Genomic DNA, 18,073 nt, shown 5'->3' with positions numbered 1-18,073 from the left:
AAAGGTAGATGTGTTCCAGCATTTGTTGACCTTGACTACCAGACAGAACAAGATGTCCTATTTGTAAAAGACCAGTGATGGGCTTACCACGAAATGACAGTAGGCTTAGAGCCAGCCAATTACTTCTCATTGGTTAGGTTTATTTTTGCTCTCATTTGCTTGCTTCTTATGAGTTTTAAAAAAAATATTTTGAGGGAGACTTCTACGCTTCAAATATCCACTGGTGTCAGACAGCATCTGGAAACTTTTGCATAGCAATTTCCTCGCACTCCGAATGGTGGCCTTGTGTGGTGGTGTTCTACCTCAAGCCACTCCATCCTAGATAGATGTGACATTGGGACCAGTATAAATACACCACCTAGTTGGCAGCATCAATTCCTTTCTTTCCGCACCTAGGGACGCAGATCCAGAGCTTCATCTGTCATTCTACAGATTGTGCCTTTTCCTCTAAATTTTCAAAAATGTGCAGACGATGTCACCTAAACCTACAGGTTTTAAATCATGAAAGTCAGTTATAGATCCTCATTGCATCTGTCTTTGGTGCCTTGGCTCTAGTTATGATTCTAAGTTGTGTTCAAAATTTCAATTTGTGGCCATGATGTGAAGTTTGCTGTTGCTGATTGAAGTCTGAGGAGTTGTGATTCCAGTTGAAGTGGAGGGCTTAGATGCGCTATTTTTTGCCCAGGGTCGCTCTCAATGCTGGTCTTCTACGAAGTCAAATAAGTTGAAAATAAGCCATAAAAAAAAATCTAAAATGCGTCACCTGTGTCTCGCCATTTGCACCATTCAGAGTCACATGTTGCACTCTGCACTTCTAGGCCACAGAGCCGTTGTTACTCAGCAGACTCCACTTCATTGCTGATCCGGTTTCAGATTCTAAATAGGTGGTGATGCAGTATCAGCTTCACCAGCTTAAGTTGGCTATGGACAAGATCTTTGGTGCTGATGACGCAGAAAAAGAGGGCCCTACATATATTCATGTGTGTTGCATATTCAAATCATTTAATATAGTGTGATGTTAATAGAAGAGTTAATGTACGAGGGAAAATGTGCCCTCGGGGTAGTTCGCCATCATTGTGAACGAGCTTTATTAATCACGAAGTATTAAAATTGTAGTAATCCATCATAATCGCAAATGTATGCCATGATTTCTCGTTTGAAAACTGTTTTGCTTAGCTTAAATTTAGTGCAGGCTTTGGCCTAGTTGCCTGGTCTCGAATTCTAACTGTGTGGTTTTTTCCACAGAACTAATGAAACACATATTCTTGCTTGAAGTTGTATTTTTCCAGCAGAGATGACTAATACACTTATCTCCAAGGTTTCGTACTAGGCCGGTTTCATCCCCTTTGATACAAGGTCAGTCTCTGCAGGTGCGGACAATGAAGGTACAGATACCAAAATAATTGGCAAACCATGATCCGATTTGTGTTCCAAGTCTCCAAGGCTAATGTATGCACAAATAAGTTCTAGTAAAAGGCAATTTTCATTGGACAATTTGAAGCCAACCTATGAACCCTCCAATGGAAGACCCTGCAAGATTTGGAATGTTCCTTATTTAAACCCACCGAACAAAGAGAAGTCAGCCATTTTCTTCGATGCCAGTTTGAAGCCTGATGCCAGACTCCATTTTGGACGACACCCTGATACCCTTTTCTATATCTGAGAGAAAGAGACTTTGAGAATTCTCACCCTAGTGACTTTAACTTTGATTTTCCCCGTCTTGCCTATGCAGTAACTTTGCCCCATTCTCCTTGCCGATGCAAGGAAACTTGCCCTTAACTTTGCCCTTTTTAAACTTGCCCCATGCTGATCAACCGATACCTGAAGGACGAAGACTTTTCTTGAATGCTGATTGTATTTGGTAAATATGAAAGGATAAATGTATTATGCATTGTGTTTTTTTTCCTTTTAGGTACCAACTGCTATTTGATAGGGCCCTAGCTAGAAGTTTTCCAAATTTGTGTTGATTAAACTCGTTTTGCATGAAGTCCCACATGCCAATGCTAATTAGAGGTTAGTCGAGGTATACATTCAATGTACTATGCCGAATTGAAATCTTGTTATGCTGACCGAATGTATGCAATTAGTCAAATACAGTTAGTCACATTGGTAATTTGCATTGCTATAACAGAGTGTATCATCATTCAGATTTTGCGTAGATTGCGTTTCTTCCGCCGTTATGGACAGCTAGTAATGTTCATATACATATATCAACTGGTCTTGAGACATATATATATCGTGCTAGCTTTGTTAATATAGGGAAATAAATTCATTAACTTTTAATAAACTGGTGTGGTTATTCCTGACTGAAAGGTCGTGGTGCGCCGAAATACCAACTGTTATTGATTTTGGTGTGCTACATTGATCTATTAATTGAGTATTGATTATCAATCACAATAATTATTGATTATTGACTTGAATGACTCAGCTATTTTAGGATGAGGAGAGCCCGACTCGGTTAAAAGATCCACCGACCTCCAACGTGTTTAGGTACAGGTAATGTATAAGGGCTGGACGCGTTATCAGTAGATGGTAGCAGAGATTGATGGTTTTGCCCTTTGGGACCCCATCCGAACAATAGACAGAGTCAAGTTAGAATTTTCTTTGATAAAATAAGTTGGAGGGATGATGATGCCCTAAGTCCCCAATGACTTTCCCGGGATCTCGGAGCTTGCGAATGGAAGACATGAAGGTGTGAGAATGTTTTCGGCGTTTCTAGTGACGGTATGAGTGAAGTTAGGGTTTTGCGCTTGCATAGCTTATTGCCGCAGATTAATTGAGGAGTTTGTGAGAGGATTTTAGGGAGTTAAGGGGAGTGGTATTCTAAAGGTGTGAGAGTAGGGAAGTCGTCGAACTTCACATGTGTGTAGCGCTTTGTGCAGAAAAATTGTCCACGTGGTTGTTGATGTCGAGGCGGGCCCTGCGAGGTCAAGAGACTCCGGAGTATGTTGAAAAGTGTATGAGACACTTGTTTAATGTTGTAATCTGGTCGGTTTAATAGGTTGATCGGGTGTGGTCAACGAGTCGGTATGAATGTTGCGGAGTGAGAGAAAACTTCGACTTTGAGATTTGACGAATTCTAAAGTGCACTAGAATAGTTCATTGATCAGTTGAGAGTAAAGTTTGCGGGTCAAATTTTGCTTGCGAAAGCGGGAAACCGAGAAAGATGGAATAACTGCCGAGGCTAGTGAAAAATCCCTAAGGTTTCTGAAGCGATTGTGTTACCCTTCCTGTAGTAAACCGACAGATTTGTTTTATTATTTTGGTTAAAGTGCTCGCGATATATTGGAAAAATTAGTTTGTGAGTGAAGAACGAGTGAAAGAAGACAAGCCGCGGGACTTTGTCAGCCGCAGTGTGTGAGTGTGACGTCACTAGGAGCCGCGCTGGGATAGGTTGGTTGGTGAGAAGGGTCGCGAACGGATTGGATACAGTCCGTGAAGCGCAATTGGAAGGGGAAAGGCAAGCAAAGAGTATTCCGGGAATTAAAGTCACTTATTGATTACACATATTCAGAAAAATAAAAGACGGAAAGATGAAATTTTTAAAAGTGCCATGAGGGGAGACGCTTATATTAAAGCAAACGTAGGAGAAGAAACACCGCCTGAAGGTACACCAGCTTACATTGTGATTGAAGAAAAGGGCGTAGCGCCATGTTTATGGTTAAAACAATGGTGCAAATTAACGGAAAAACATGGGAGTGTAGCGTTCCCTATCCACGGGTCATTTAATTTGAGGGTTCTAGAAAATTTGAGATTCGCGCTATACGATATGAAAGTACCTCCAAGACCAGCACAATTTGAGGCACTAGCAATTTTGGAGCTGATAGCTAGAAACCAACAACAAAAGAAGTTTGAGAATAGGATAAGAAAGGTAGAAAAGACACTAGTGGATGCTAGATGGGACACCACACAAAAGGTTTGGAGATCAGACGTATTGCAGGGGATTAAATTGTTTCCAGCAATTACTGATGAAGGGGAAACGGAAGGAAGGAAAGCTACCCATAAGACAAACAGGAGTCAGTCCAGAGATAGGGAAAGTAGTAGAAACTCAAAAAGGGGAGACGAGTCAGACGATGAGGAGTTAATTATACAATTGTTGAATGACCGCCCGCCACCGTATGTGGAAAATGAACAAGTCTCAAGTATTAGTACTGCCCCTCCAGAACAAACACAGAGTAATGTAACACCCAGACCGAGCAGCTCCGACATGCCCTTTTTCCCACAAATACCACAGGTTCAGAGAATGTACCCAGAAGTGCCCACATTGAGACCTGCTGATGATTATCAGCCAAAGGTTCAGGGGCACTGTTGTGATGAGCATAATAGGGGAATGACTTCTGATTCGATGGCACAGGGAGGACAAAACTATCAGAGACCGACATTAATTCAAGCTGAATCAACACAGTTTTCGATGCCCCAAAAGCAGACACAAGAAGTGCGAGTAATAGAAAGCCAGTTAGGTATGCCAGCAATGATGAACCACAATATGGGGATTAACATGCCACAGAATTCGGGGAACAGACAGAATCCAGATGCAATATCCCTACCTATCACTGTAGGCCCACCAGTACCACTGTACATACAGGCAAATTCAGGCACAAGCGACCAAGGGTCAGTGATACAGAATGGGTCAGGGAGGAGATGCATAGAAAATACTCCAGAGACAACTCCGATAGCGGCAATGCCAAATGGATCTGTGTCCTTGTCGGAATTTAGCCCAATTCCAATTTGTGCTCTGTCAACCGTGGTAAGGTCACAGCCACCACTATTGGTACCGTTGACCTCACAGACTGAAACATTACAGAAACCGTCAATGGCAGTCGATGTAACTGCTACACTGATGGGACTGAATGCGCAACAGTTGACACAATGGTTCAACAGCCTGAACTCCCCACAGAGTGCATCTAGTGGGAAGGGAGAAGAGTATCTAAACAAGATAAGGTTGGGTATGGAGGCAGATGAACTGGTGGAGGGAACAATGGGGTTGAACAGACTAGAATCATACACGGAGGAAGAACTAAGATACATGTGCCCTAGGATTACAAAAGAAGTGAGCAGTATACATAAGAAATTACAAGAAATTGCAGACAGACACGAAATTGATATAGGTAAGACTAAACACTTGAGTAGGAGTTACAGGTTAGATTTCAACACAAAATACTTTGAACACATGAGGTCCGCAGGGATGAAAACTCACCTTAAAGAGATACTGCAGAGTGCACAGGTATGGAGATGTTTAGACAAGTGGGAAAACAGATGGGTTAAGAAAAAGGATAAAAAGAAAGAAAATACTCTAGAGCGAAAAGAGAAAAAACAACAGAATGACGATTTGATAACAATGTTACCAATGAGAGAGACAGCAGGGGGAAAACTTGTACACGTACCGTGGCACAGGTGTGATATTCAATCCTTTACTGATGATTTTCCCAAATTAAGAGAGAAGCCGATTGAGTGGTATCAACAAACAGATAGATTTGTGAAACTCGCGAAATGTCTCTGGGAAGACTTGAATACTTTGTTTGAAATTGTGGTCCCGGCAGATCTATGGGAAGATTGTAAAAAGGCTGTAGGTTGGCCGACAAGTGAACCAGAGAGAGACAGGGACACAGGTGCGCCATCACCCACGGTAATGAGTTTGTACCACAAGGTGATCGAGCACTTGAAAACCAAGGTTGCGTCGAAAAATGTGGATTGGCAAAGGATTGACAGAACCGCCCAAGAGGTTAAAGAATCTATACATGCGTATTATGAGAGGTTGTTGAAAGCGTTTAAAAATTACAGTGGCACGGAAACGATTGAGCCAAAGGACATGCTCCATTTTGTGTTCAGGTTTGTGGAAGGGCTGAGACCCGAAATTAGCCAGATGATTAAGTCGCACTTGATTTGTTGGCAGTCAAAGTCGATCGATGAGGTGTTGAAGTATGCGAAATACTGCAGTGATGAGATTGAGACCAAACAGAAAAGGTTGAAAGAAAAGGTGATGGTTATGCAGCTCAGAGCAGCTCAGACAGGCTTACAAGGCTTACAGGGGTTTCAACAACAGATGCCGCAGCAGCAGGGAAATGCTATGTTTCAGCCGCAGATGAGAGGCAGAGGCCGAGGAGGTTTTGTGAATAATGGTCCTGATTTGAATACCGTAATGATTCCAAATGGTATACAGGCAATGAAGAAGGTGATGCCATGCCACACATGCGGAATAGTCGGGCATTGGAAACGGGAGTGCCCAATGATGGTGCAGGAAGGGGTAGGTCAGCAAAACAATGATGTCAATGCATTTCAGAATATGAGAGGACCAAAACAGAGAGGTCCAAATCCAAATTTCCAAAACAATATAAACCAGCTGCAGGGTTTACAACCCATGCAACCGCAACAGGTGCAAATGCCCCGTGTGCAAATGACACAATTGCAGCCAATGCAACAGCAGTTTCCCATGGTACCTAATCAGCAAATGCAAATACCCTTATAGCACCAATGAATCAGCAGCAAGCAATGCTTCCTCAACAGGTTGCGGGTCAGGGAATGAGTCAAAATGACACAGTACACCAGTTCCCATTACACAGCGAGAATGGAATAAACGATGTATGGGAGAGTGAAAGTTCAGAAGAGGAGGGAAATTGTGTGCTTGCAGCATCTTTGGAAGTCGATCAAAAGGGTCCGTATGTGGAGGGAATAGTTATGGGTCATCGCGTTTCATTCTTGGTTGACACGGGAGCTACACGTTCCACTGTCAGGAGCATTGAAATACCGAACTTGCCACTTTCAGGAAGGACAGTACAGGTAGTGGGAGTAGCAAACAGGTACTTGACAAACCCAATCACAGACCCCGTACAAGTCAGAATTGGCAACTACCGAGGGTCACATAAGTTTGAGGTGTGTGACTCAAGCCCGATATCACTGTTAGGGAGAGACCTATTGTGCAAATTGGGATGTTCAATTATGTGTTCAAATGACGGAATTAAAATTCAGACGAGTAGCGATGGGGAAGAAGAGGACAGTGTAGGAGGGGACGAAGTGGAGACAGTCGATGAAGAGTATCCCCTGATTACCCTTTATCCAATGGTCACTGAGGCAGACATTCCTGCTGAGCTACAAGAAACAGTTGGAAAAGAAGTGTGGGACATGACTGGGAAAGAGGTGGGATTGGTGAAAGGAGTGGAACCAGTGAAGGTGACTGTAAAACCCAATGTAACCTTTCCCCAGACCACACAGGCACACATGGCACAAGACACTCTCATAAAGGTTGCCCAACTCATTGATGAATTTGTGAAACAGGGAGTACTGAAGGAAGTGTTGAGCAGTCCATGTAATTCGCCAATAATGGGACTAATAAAACCCAGTGGAAAGGTCCGAATTGTTCAGGATTTGAGGAAAATAAATGACATAATAGTAAAATGTTGTCCCGTAGTACCGAATCCAGCTGTGATAATGTTTCAAATTCCCTGTGATGCTGAATGGTTCTCAGTTATCGACTTATCGCAAGCATTCTTTTCTGTGCCTCTTCATGAGGACAGCCAATTTCTCTTTTGTTTCAAATTCTTAGACAGAGTTTACAGTTGGTGTCGAATTCCTCAAGGGTTTTCGGAGTCACCGTCAATTTTCAATCAGATTCTAAAGAAAGATTTGGAGGCACTGGAGTTGCCATTCGAGTCAACCTTAGTACAGTACATTGACGACTTACTGATCGCGTCCAAGACAGAAAGTGACTGCACAGCTGACACCATCGCCCTACTGAACCATTTGGGAAGAAATGGACATAAGGTGTCCCCTTCCAAGTTACAATTCTGTCAAAAGAAAGTGAAATATTTGGGCCACCAAATAGAGAAAGGGTCTTGTAGAATAATGAAGGAAAGAATAACAAGTGTACTCCAAATGAGTCCACCAAAGACGAGGAGGGAGGTGAGGAAGTTTTTGGGAATGGTGAGCTATTGTCGCCAATGGATTCCCAACTTCTCAACTCTAGCAAAACCTTTGCTAAAATTGACCCAGAAAGATGCGTTGGATGAAATTGAGCTGAAAGGAGATGAGATGGATGCCTTTATTGAATTAAAGGAATGCATGTGCAGGGCTCCAGCTTTAGGTATGCCTGACTACACAAAGCCTTTTACATTGTTTTGTCATGAACGTGATGCATGCTCCTTGTCTGTCTTGACCCAAGCCCATGGTGGCGTAAACAGACCAGTAGCATATTTTTCAGCTACTTTGGATCCGGTCGCAGCAGCACTGCCAGGGTGCTTGCGTGCCGTAGCAGCAGTTGGTATCAGTCTCACTCAGAGTGAAGGTATAGTGATGGGACACCCTTTAACAGTCATGGTCCCTCACTCAGTTGAGATACTTTTGACACGTTCCCGAACACAGCACAGGACCGGTGCTAGACTCACAAGGTATGAGACAATAATACTGGGATCACCTAATGTGCAGCTGAAAAGGTGCACTACGTTGAACCCAGCAACCTTGTTTCCCAGTGAAAATGCCGAAATTGAGAATGCTGAAGACATCGAGCACGACTGTCTTCAGGTGACTGAATTTTGCACCAAACCAATACCTGATATCAAAGACACCCGATTGGAAGAAAACGATCAAATCATTTTTGTTGATGGTTCATGTTTAAGAGATGCATTGGGAATATTAAAAGCAGGATATGCTGTATGTACTGTAACAGGTGTTCTGGAAGCATCTTGGCTTCAAGGAGTCTACTCTGCACAAGTAGCAGAATTGGTAGCCCTTACTAGAGCTTGCCAACTCTCTGCATTGATGAAAGTTACCATTTACACTGACAGCCAGTACGGGTTCGGAATAGTGCATGATTTCGAACAATTGTGGTCACAGAGAGGCTTCATGACCTCTTCAGGGTCACCAGTGAAAAATGGTGAAAGAATAAGAGAATTGTTACATGCCATTCAATTGCCAGGGGAAGTAGCAGTGGTAAAATGCAGTGCACACTCGAAGGGACAAGATTATGTTTCCCTGGGAAATGGATATGCGGATCAAGTCGCAAGGTTTTGCGCATTGAATTGTATATTGCTCAGGGATGAATGGAATTTGATAAGTGAACCAGAGCTTGAACAAAGTGAAATATTTGCTCTAAAGGTTATAGATACAATGGACGAATTGAAATCCTTACAGAATGATGTCAGTGAGGATGAGAAACTCTCATGGACTAAATCACAATGTGTAAAGAGACTAGATGATTTATGGGTCTCAAGTGAAGGGAAATTTGTTCTTCCAAACAGTCTCTTGACACAGATAGCAAGATTTTACCATGGACAGGCTCATCTTGGGAGGGATGCCATGATTAGGTTGTTTAAAACTGATTGGTTTAACCCCAAATTTCGTCAAGTTGCTGAAGCAGTTTGCCACCGTTGCGTTATTTGCCAACAGATGAACGCAGGGAAGGGAACCGTAGTAAATTTGAGCCACATTGGAAGAGCCGGGGGTCCCTTCAGCAGGATGCAAATGGACTTCATTGAGATGCCTGTGCATGGAGGCTTGAAGTATGTGTTGGTGATTGTGTGTATTTTTAGTCACTGGATTGAGGCATACCCTACACACAGAAATGACAGTCTTACAGTTGCAAAACTACTCTTGAGAGAGTTAATACCACGTTTTGGATTCCCGATCTCTTTAAAATCAGATAGGGGAAGTCACTTCAATAATGAAGTAATAAAATTGCTTTGTGCAGCACTGAACATTGAACAAAAACTGCATTGTAGCTACCGCCCTGAAGCGTTAGGTCTGGTAGAGCAAATGAATGGCACGTTGAAATCAAGAATGGCGAAAATATGCGAATCAACAAATCTGAAATGGCCTGACGCGTTGCCCTTGGTGCTAATGTCAATGAGAAACACCCCTGACAGAAAAACTGGATTGTCCCCACATGAGATCCTCATGGGCAGAGCTATGAGGCTTCCAGCAGTCCCTGCAAATGCGCTTTTGAATATTACAGATGATATGGTGTTAGACTACTGCAAAGGTCTAGCTGATGTGGTTCGCTCTTTCTCTCACCAGGTGGAGGCAACCACCTTGCCACCGATCCAAGGTCCAGGACACGCCCTGAAAGCAGGTGACTGGGTCGTGATAAAGAAACACGTGAGGAAATCGTGTTTAGAACCCCGTTGGAAAGGACCTTTTCAAGTGATTCTGACGACTACCACCGCTGTGAAGTGTGCGGGAGTTCCCAACTGGATTCACGCCAGTCACACAAAGAGGGTATTGTGTCCCACAGATGACGAAGTTGAAGCGCTGAAGTTACCAGTACCTGATAGCAAAGTAACAGGCACTGAGACAGAGCGAAAAAGAACTAGAAGCGAACAGGCAGAAATAGAAGAGGGAGAAATATTTTCCGAAGACGAAGCGACTGATTCACTTGGGGAAGACCAAGGAGGAGCTTCAGAAAGCGACGAAGCAGCTGAAGGAAACAAAGAACCTGACACAGCCGAGGGCGACAAGGAGCCTGAAGCAGCTGAAAGCGACAAAGAGCCTGAAGAAAGTAACGGCGACAAAGGGCTCGAAACGGGTGAAGGAGCAGGAGAGCCTGGCCAGAGGAGGGCTTTCCCAGAAGTAGACAATACGGGAAAGGAGCAGGAAAATCTGATCGACTTCCCAGAGGGAGAAGGCGAAACAATACAGAGTGAAACTGTTCCAACTCCGTCAGAAGAGGTTGCAGGTCCCTTAAGTGGACCTAGTGCAAAAAGAAGACAAAGTATATCACCAGTAAAATTAAGAATAAGAGAAATATCAAACGACAGTGAAGGGCCAAAGGTGAAAGAGAAAAGAAAGGAAGTGTCTGTCATAGTACCAGCACCAAGTGAAGAAAAGGACTTGGCCAAAGAGGAAAGTACCAGTGAGAAAGAATCAAAGAGAGATGCAAAATTGAAAAGAAAAAGGATACCGAGCAGGAGGTATTCCGGTCCGGAATGGGCATATGTAGCCAATAACGATTGGTCAGACGAATTCGTATCCCTCAGTCTCGAGAACGAAGAGGCAGAGCTTCATTTTGGAAATAAAAGCCTCATGGACTCTGTCGATTGAAAAACTGACAACCTGATTGACTTTCAACCGGCTAAGACATTGCTAACTTGATTGACTTTGAAACCGATCTTGAGACAACGCTGCTAACAGATAAGAGACAAAAGCTGCTAAAGAAAACTGTGTGAACATTGAACTCGTTCAGCTTTGTAAATACCTGCAAAACCGCTTTGATAAGGTGTCCTCAACTCTCTGATTCTATACAGATCATGACTAGTTTTACTACACAGGACCGTAAAATGAAGTATTGTAAATACACGGGCATAGGTTTATTAACTGCATGCGTACTAATCATAGTAGTAATAGTACTTGGAATGCATGGGAAGAATGAGAAAGAGATGAATGATGCTACTACTTCTAAACCTACTATCGTTACTGAACTAACAGCTCTGAAAAGACTCGAAGAAGACGAGAGGCACTTGCATGATAAAAAGGAACTTTCATCTAACGTTTTCTATCGCTTGCTGAGTGAGTATGTTGAGACCATGGATGCGAAAGATTGTTATGTGTGTACACAAATACCTACCTCAGTGGTGGAAGGGGTAACATATCACAGCATGCCTCTTACCTATGGAATTACATGTAGTATTATAGCATCTAGATTTTATGGTCAAAAGGATATTCATTATTTTTACACTAATTACGACGTTACGTTTGCATATGTCTCCATAATAGGACATCTAAGTAAGGTAGCTAGAGATTGGTCTGCCAAATTAATGAGGGAATTTTTCGAACTGATGTCCCCTTTCCACACAGCTCACGCACATAGGGAGAACCTTACATGCTTGCTTTCACCAGTAGAAATAGAATTTTTAGACCGCACTGATGATAGAAAGAACGAAATGAAGGAGAAATTAGAGAGGGAACTACATGAAAGAACGTCAGTAGAAAATTATGCTTTTGCTGCAATAAAGACACAAGGGAAAATAGCTTTAGATACATTGCATGTATTTTGTATTGCAAGATTTTGTATACATAGATTCCCATCATATTATGACACAGTTTTCGTGGGAACGAGTGAATGTAAACACACGTACGCATTTCAACAAAAATGGACATTCATGCTGAATGGACAAGACCCAGTTATTCCTGGAGTATACTATATTTGTGGACTCAACGCCTATTATCGTCTTCCTAAAGGATGGTATGGGAGGTGTTATTTGGGAATAGTGTTCCCAAAAGTTTACCAACTAGATGACTTAAAGAAATTTCAAAGGCTGTCTGAATCACATCGTATTCAGAAAAGGGAGACAGCTTCTGGTGTGGTAGGTGACATATTTGGAGCATTGATTCCTTCAGTAGGAGTCATATTGAATTCAATAAAAATACGAAAGTTGTCTACTATTGTGGACAACATGTTGACCAAATTTTCAGGAGCTATAATCCTGATGGATGCTGAACTTGCTGCAGAAAGAGCTATGACTCTTCAAAATCGGCTTGCCCTAGACATTCTTTTAGCAAAGGATGGCGGCGTTTGCAAAATGCTTGGTACGCGTCACTGCTGTACATATATACCAGACAGTAGTGGAAAAATTAGAACAATGCTTACAAACTTAACAAAAGAAAGCGTAGATTTAAAGGAATTGAAAGAGCCCGGAGTTTGGGAGAAAGTTGGAAAGGGATTTGCTTCTGTGGGAAATTGGCTCAGCAAAGTTTGGAACGGATTATTATTAAAGATAGTAAAGGGAATATTAATAGTATTAATTTGTATATTAGGTCCTTGGGGAATATGGAAAACTATTAAAATGATAAAAGCAAGGAACAAAAGGAAGAAGGAAGAGGAAATAGAGAACAAAATGGTGGAAATATATAGGGAAAAATCAAAAGGGACTAAAAGAAAAAGGGAATTGACTGAAGTGCCAAATTATTATACAGAATTTTAATGGAATAAAATTTGTGGAAAGATTTGATGTGATGACATAATTAGTCATCAGAGGAGGGATTGATGACGCAGAAAAAGAGGGCCCTACATATATTCATGTGTGTTGCATATTCGAATCATTTAATATAGTGTGATGTTAATAGAAGAGTTAATGTACGAGGGAAAATGTGCCCTCGGGGTAGTTCGCCATCATTGTGAACGAGCTTTATTAATCACAAAGTATTAAAATTGTAGTAATCCATCATAATCGCAAATGTATGCCATGATTTCTCCTTTGAAAACTGTTTTGCTTAGCTTAAATTTAGTGCAGGCTTTGGCCTAGTTGCCTGGTCTCGAATTCTAACTGCGTGGTTTTTTCCACAGAACTAATGAAACACATATTCTTGCTTGAAGTTGTATTTTTCCAGCAGAGATGACTAATACACTTATCTCCAAGGTTTCGTACTAGGCCGGTTTCATCCCCTTTGATACAAGGTCAGTCTCTGCAGGTGCGGACAATGAAGGTACAGATACCAAAATAATTGGCAAACCATGATACGATTTGTATTCCAAGGCTCCAAGGCTAATGTATGCACAAATAAGTTCTAGTAAAAGGCAATTTTCATTGGAAAATTTGAAGCCAACCTATGAACCCTCCAATGGAAGACCCTGCAAGATTTGGAATGTTCCTTATTTAAACCCACCGAACAAAGAGAAGTCAGCCATTTTCTTCGATGCCAGTTTGAAGCCTGATGCCAGACTCCATTTTGGACGACACCCTGATACCCTTTTCTATATCTGAGAGAAAGAGACTTTGAGAATTCTCACCCTAGTGACTTTAACTTTGATTTTCCCCGTCTTGCCTATGCAGTAACTTTGCCCCATTCTCCTTGCCGATGCAAGGAAACTTGCCCTTAACTTTGCCCTTTTTAAACTTGCCCCATGCTGATCAACCGATACCTGAAGGACGAAGACTTTTCTTGAATGCTGATTGTATTTGGTAAATATGAAAGGATAAATGTATTATGCATTGTGTTTTTTTTTCCTTTTAGGTACCAACTGCTATTTGATAGGGCCCTAGCTAGAAGTTTTCCAAATTTGTGTTGATTAAACTCGTTTTGCATGAAGTCCCACATGCCAATGCTAATTAGAGGTTAGTCGAGGTATACATTCAATGTACTATGCCGAATTGAAATCTTGTTATGCTGACCGAATGTATGCAATTAGTCAAATACAGTTAGTCACAATGGTAATTTGCATTGCTATAACAGAGTGTACCATCATTCAGATTTTGCGTAGATTGCGTTTCTTCCGCCGTTATGGACACCTAGTAATGTTCATATACATATATCAACTGGTCTTGAGACATATATATATCGTGCTAGCTTTGTTAATATAGGGAAATAAATTCATTAACTTCTAATAAACTGGTGTGGTTATTCCTGACTGAAAGGTCGTGGTGCGCCGAAATACCAACTGTTATTGATTTTGGTGTGCTATATTGATCTATTAATTGAGTATTGATTATCAATCACAATAATTATTGATTATTGACTTGAATGACTCAGCTATTTTAGGATGAGGAGAGCCCGACTCAGTTAAAAGATCCACTGACCTCCAACGTGTCCAGGTACAGGTAATATATAAGGGCTGGACGCGTTATCAGTGCCAAGCTGGATCCCACTGGAACACCTTCGAGCCTTACGGATCTCAGGAGGCCTCCTGCTGGTCTGCTTTCAAGGGATTCATCCTCGAAACCAGCTGTACCTCTCAGCCTCGTTACAGGGTCGATGTTGACACAGTCTCTAGTTCCATTGAATCCGAATCCAACATCACCTCTGGCTCCATCCTGTGGACAGTGCTCGACACCACAATTGCAATGAAGTGCCCCTGGTTCCTGTACTACTTCTTCAGACACTAGTTTGCCTCCTCCTAGCCTTGCTATTGTTACTGAGGAGACAGCATATCTTGCACCAGAGATCAGGAGAGCAGCATAGACTTTGATCTTGTTCTGCATACTCAGGTGGATAAAATAACTATCCTAACAGAAGTCTTGAATCCAGCACAGTCCAAACCAGAGCCTTTATTGTTTCTCAAGAGGCCCTTACAGATGTGCTGGTGGGCACCAGGATCTTGCCTTCCTGTTAACAGGCTAGGGATAAGGCAACATAGAACCCAAAGGCCTTCCCAACCACCCCACCTGATACAGAATAAAAAAAGATGGAGGCATTTGCTAAGAGGATATTCCCTTCTGTCAGCCTTCCCCTCAGGCCAGTTAATAAATCAAGAACAAAGTGTCAGATGTCCTCCCTGCAGTCCCTGATGAAGTCTGCCAAATTTTGTAGTGTTTGTTTTTTGATGGAAAGGATACTGCGAAATTCTCAATTAAGGCAGGGTTGTGGGCACTACTGACTGTTTAGGTAGGACAGTTGGTACCAGCGTGGTGCTTAGACAAGTTTTTTAACTGCTGTCCGACAGTCAATTATGTACATGCCTTTGGGGGGGCGTGGCTTGGCCTGCCAGCAAGATGGCCGCCACACCGTGAGGCTCTGCTGGGCATCGGGCCTTTTTCATTAATTTATCCTGTTGGGGTGGCGTGTTCGAGCCGAATTTCAGCCCTGGGGCCCCTTGGAGACCGGTGAGCTGCTGGGAGTCGTCTGTGGCTGAAATTATCCAGTGTGCTGCCACTGTTGACTGCTTCGACCTGCTGGGGACGGGCCTCTGTCTGGGCACAGCGTGCGACTGTTGGGCGCGTCCGCGGGGCCCTCTCGACATTGTTGGTGGGCCTCCGGGGGCGCGGTGCTGCTGTGGTGTCCGGAGATTGGAGGGAGCGCAGTGCTCTCCCCTTTTGGGACCGGATTGGCGGTTGCTTCGGGCTGCGATCCCTTCGGTTGCCGGCGAGCAGGGGAATCCCGTGGTTTGGGCCTGCTGGGCTGCCTGGGCTGGGCCCCGCGCTGGCCTTTGGAAGGACTGTTGGGGCTGTGGGGCCGGCTCCGTCGGGAGAGGGGCCGGCCTGACTGCCTTGAGGTGGGGTGCAGGTCGGGCACTTTACTGTGCAGCAGGTGGTGAAGGTGAGCAGTGGGTGGGCCGCCCTTGTGGTTCCAGGGGCCGGCAGTCTTGTGGCCGCGTGGGTCCTCCCTTAGGCCTGATTGCTGGATGCGACATTCCCCGGCTGGGTCGAGCCGGGGGGACGGATGGTGGCAGGGGGAGATGACGCAAATGGACTATTACATTACTTACCCCGGTTGCTGACATTTAACAGGAGACTGCATGGCCTCATTGTGTGGGGTGGCCGATTTGTTGGGAGCTGGGTGGCCCTGCAGAGCTGGCCCACTATTGGCTCTCTCTGAGTCGTTGGGGTGGTGAGCTGCTGGTGAGGGTGTGGAGCTGTCTGGCAGAGGTGTTTGGCAAGCCTGGGATGGGCCTGGTGGCCTAGACAGTTGATCCATATTGCTTCTAAGATACCTTGGAGCAGACTTGGATGTGCCCTCCCCCTGGCCTGCTGCTTTCTGCATGGTGAAACCGAGCTAGTGCTTTATTTACGCTCAGTCAGTGGTTTGAACATGGGCAAGACAGAATAGAAACAGGCCAAGCTCACATTTGAAGGTGGGAAAAAGAAGGGTGGTACCTCTTCCCCTCAACTTGGAGAAGTGCCTACTGAAGAAGGAGCTTCGAAGACCTCGATCAAGGCTATGTTCCTTGATCTTAAAAGTAGCCTTGCAGGCATTGATGCTAAGCTGGATCATCTGATGGTGCAGATAGAGTAAATTAAAGCCAGGGTGGACGATCATGACGCTCGGTTTGACCATTTGGAGACATGAACCTCGGAGCTGGAGGACCAACGTGCTGGCGACTGGGAGCAAATGTTCCAAGTGGAGCGAGTGCTTGAAGTTATACGGAATAAAAATGAAGACCTAGGCGAGGCTAGGTCGCGCTGCAACGTGTCTGCATAGTGGGTCACCCACAATCTACAGCTATGGGTAGAATGGAAGACTTTGTGGAGGCTATGTTGACGGATCTCTTTCCCGGAGAACTCTCCCGGATGCTGGTGGTGGAGCGGGCACATAGGTCCTTGGGCCCTCAGCCCCCGCCTGGCATCCCGCCGTGTCCCATCATTGCCCGTCTGCTGAATTACTGGAATAGAGACACTGTCCTTAGACTGGCCAGGGAGCGGAGACCCGTGGTCTTCAAGAACACTGAGTTGAATATTTTTCCGGATTATACTCCCAATGTGCAGGCTGCGTGCCGATCGTTCTTGCCAGTTAAACGCACCCTGAGCTAGACTGACGCTAAATTCTCCCTCATCTACCCGGCAAAACTGAAGGTGGTGGTAAACTGCTCTTTTTCATGGACCCAAAGCTTGCAGCTAAGTTTGCCAGAATGGTGCCTAGGAGGTCGGCGGCGGTGATCCCGAATGCTCCTGGGACTGAAAATGCAGACTTAAGTGATACTGACTAGAAGGCGAAGGGGTGCAGTTTCCTGGGGCTGTCCCCTTTCTTGATAATTGCTGGGTACCACTGCTTTGTGGTCCTGCCCCATTGGTCACCCACTGCTTGGCTTTTCGATGGCCCTTTGCCCTCTTCGCCCTGTCCCGATCGGGGTTGCCGGATGGATGGCGTAGCCTTCGCCCCTTGGATGAGTCCTGTTTATCTGATGTATGTTAAAAAATGGGTTATTGATGTTCTGGGGGGTGGACTATATGCTTTGACCCAGTTGGGGGGTCTGTGTGTGTGGTGGGTGTGCATGTTTCTGTTCTGACTTTTCTATAATTTCCTGTTACCTTCCTTTTCCCTTCTCCCCTCATATGGGGCTGCCTGGCAGGGTGGGCGCTGTGGTGTTGTTATGTTTTTGCTGGATTGAGTTATGGTGCTGGGAGGTGAGACCTTGGTCAGATGTCTTACTTGGAATGTGCGTGGCTTGAATGATGGACGCAAGGTGCGCCTTGTGTCAGTTTATGTTAGGCGCCATCCAATAGATATATGTTTGTTGCAGGAAACCCATGTGGTAGCAGATACGCAGCATCGGCTAAAGGCTGGCTGGATTGGCGAATGTCATTGTGCGGTATTCTCGAGTTACGCTTGAGGAGTGGCGATACTGATCCATAGGGGCTTGCAGTGGCGCACTCAGAAAGTGGTCATAGATCCAAATGGCTGCTATGTCTTGATGTGTGGCATGCTGCTGGACAGA

The 18,073-nt window shown here is 44.2% G+C and overlaps 1 protein-coding gene across 1 annotated transcript in view; it reads left to right on the top strand.

Annotated features, from left to right (window-relative positions):
- The window catches only part of LOC138282815 (transient receptor potential channel pyrexia-like), a 1,013,831-nt gene that overhangs the window by 23,099 nt on the left and 972,659 nt on the right, over nucleotides 1–18,073 (top strand). The window lies entirely within an intron of this gene.

This window comes from Pleurodeles waltl, chromosome 2_2 (assembly GCF_031143425.1).
Source record: "Pleurodeles waltl isolate 20211129_DDA chromosome 2_2, aPleWal1.hap1.20221129, whole genome shotgun sequence".
Taxonomy (NCBI): Eukaryota; Metazoa; Chordata; class Amphibia; order Caudata; family Salamandridae; genus Pleurodeles; species Pleurodeles waltl.
Note: the sequence above shows the minus strand (reverse complement) of the source record. Positions and strands in the feature narration are given on the sequence as shown.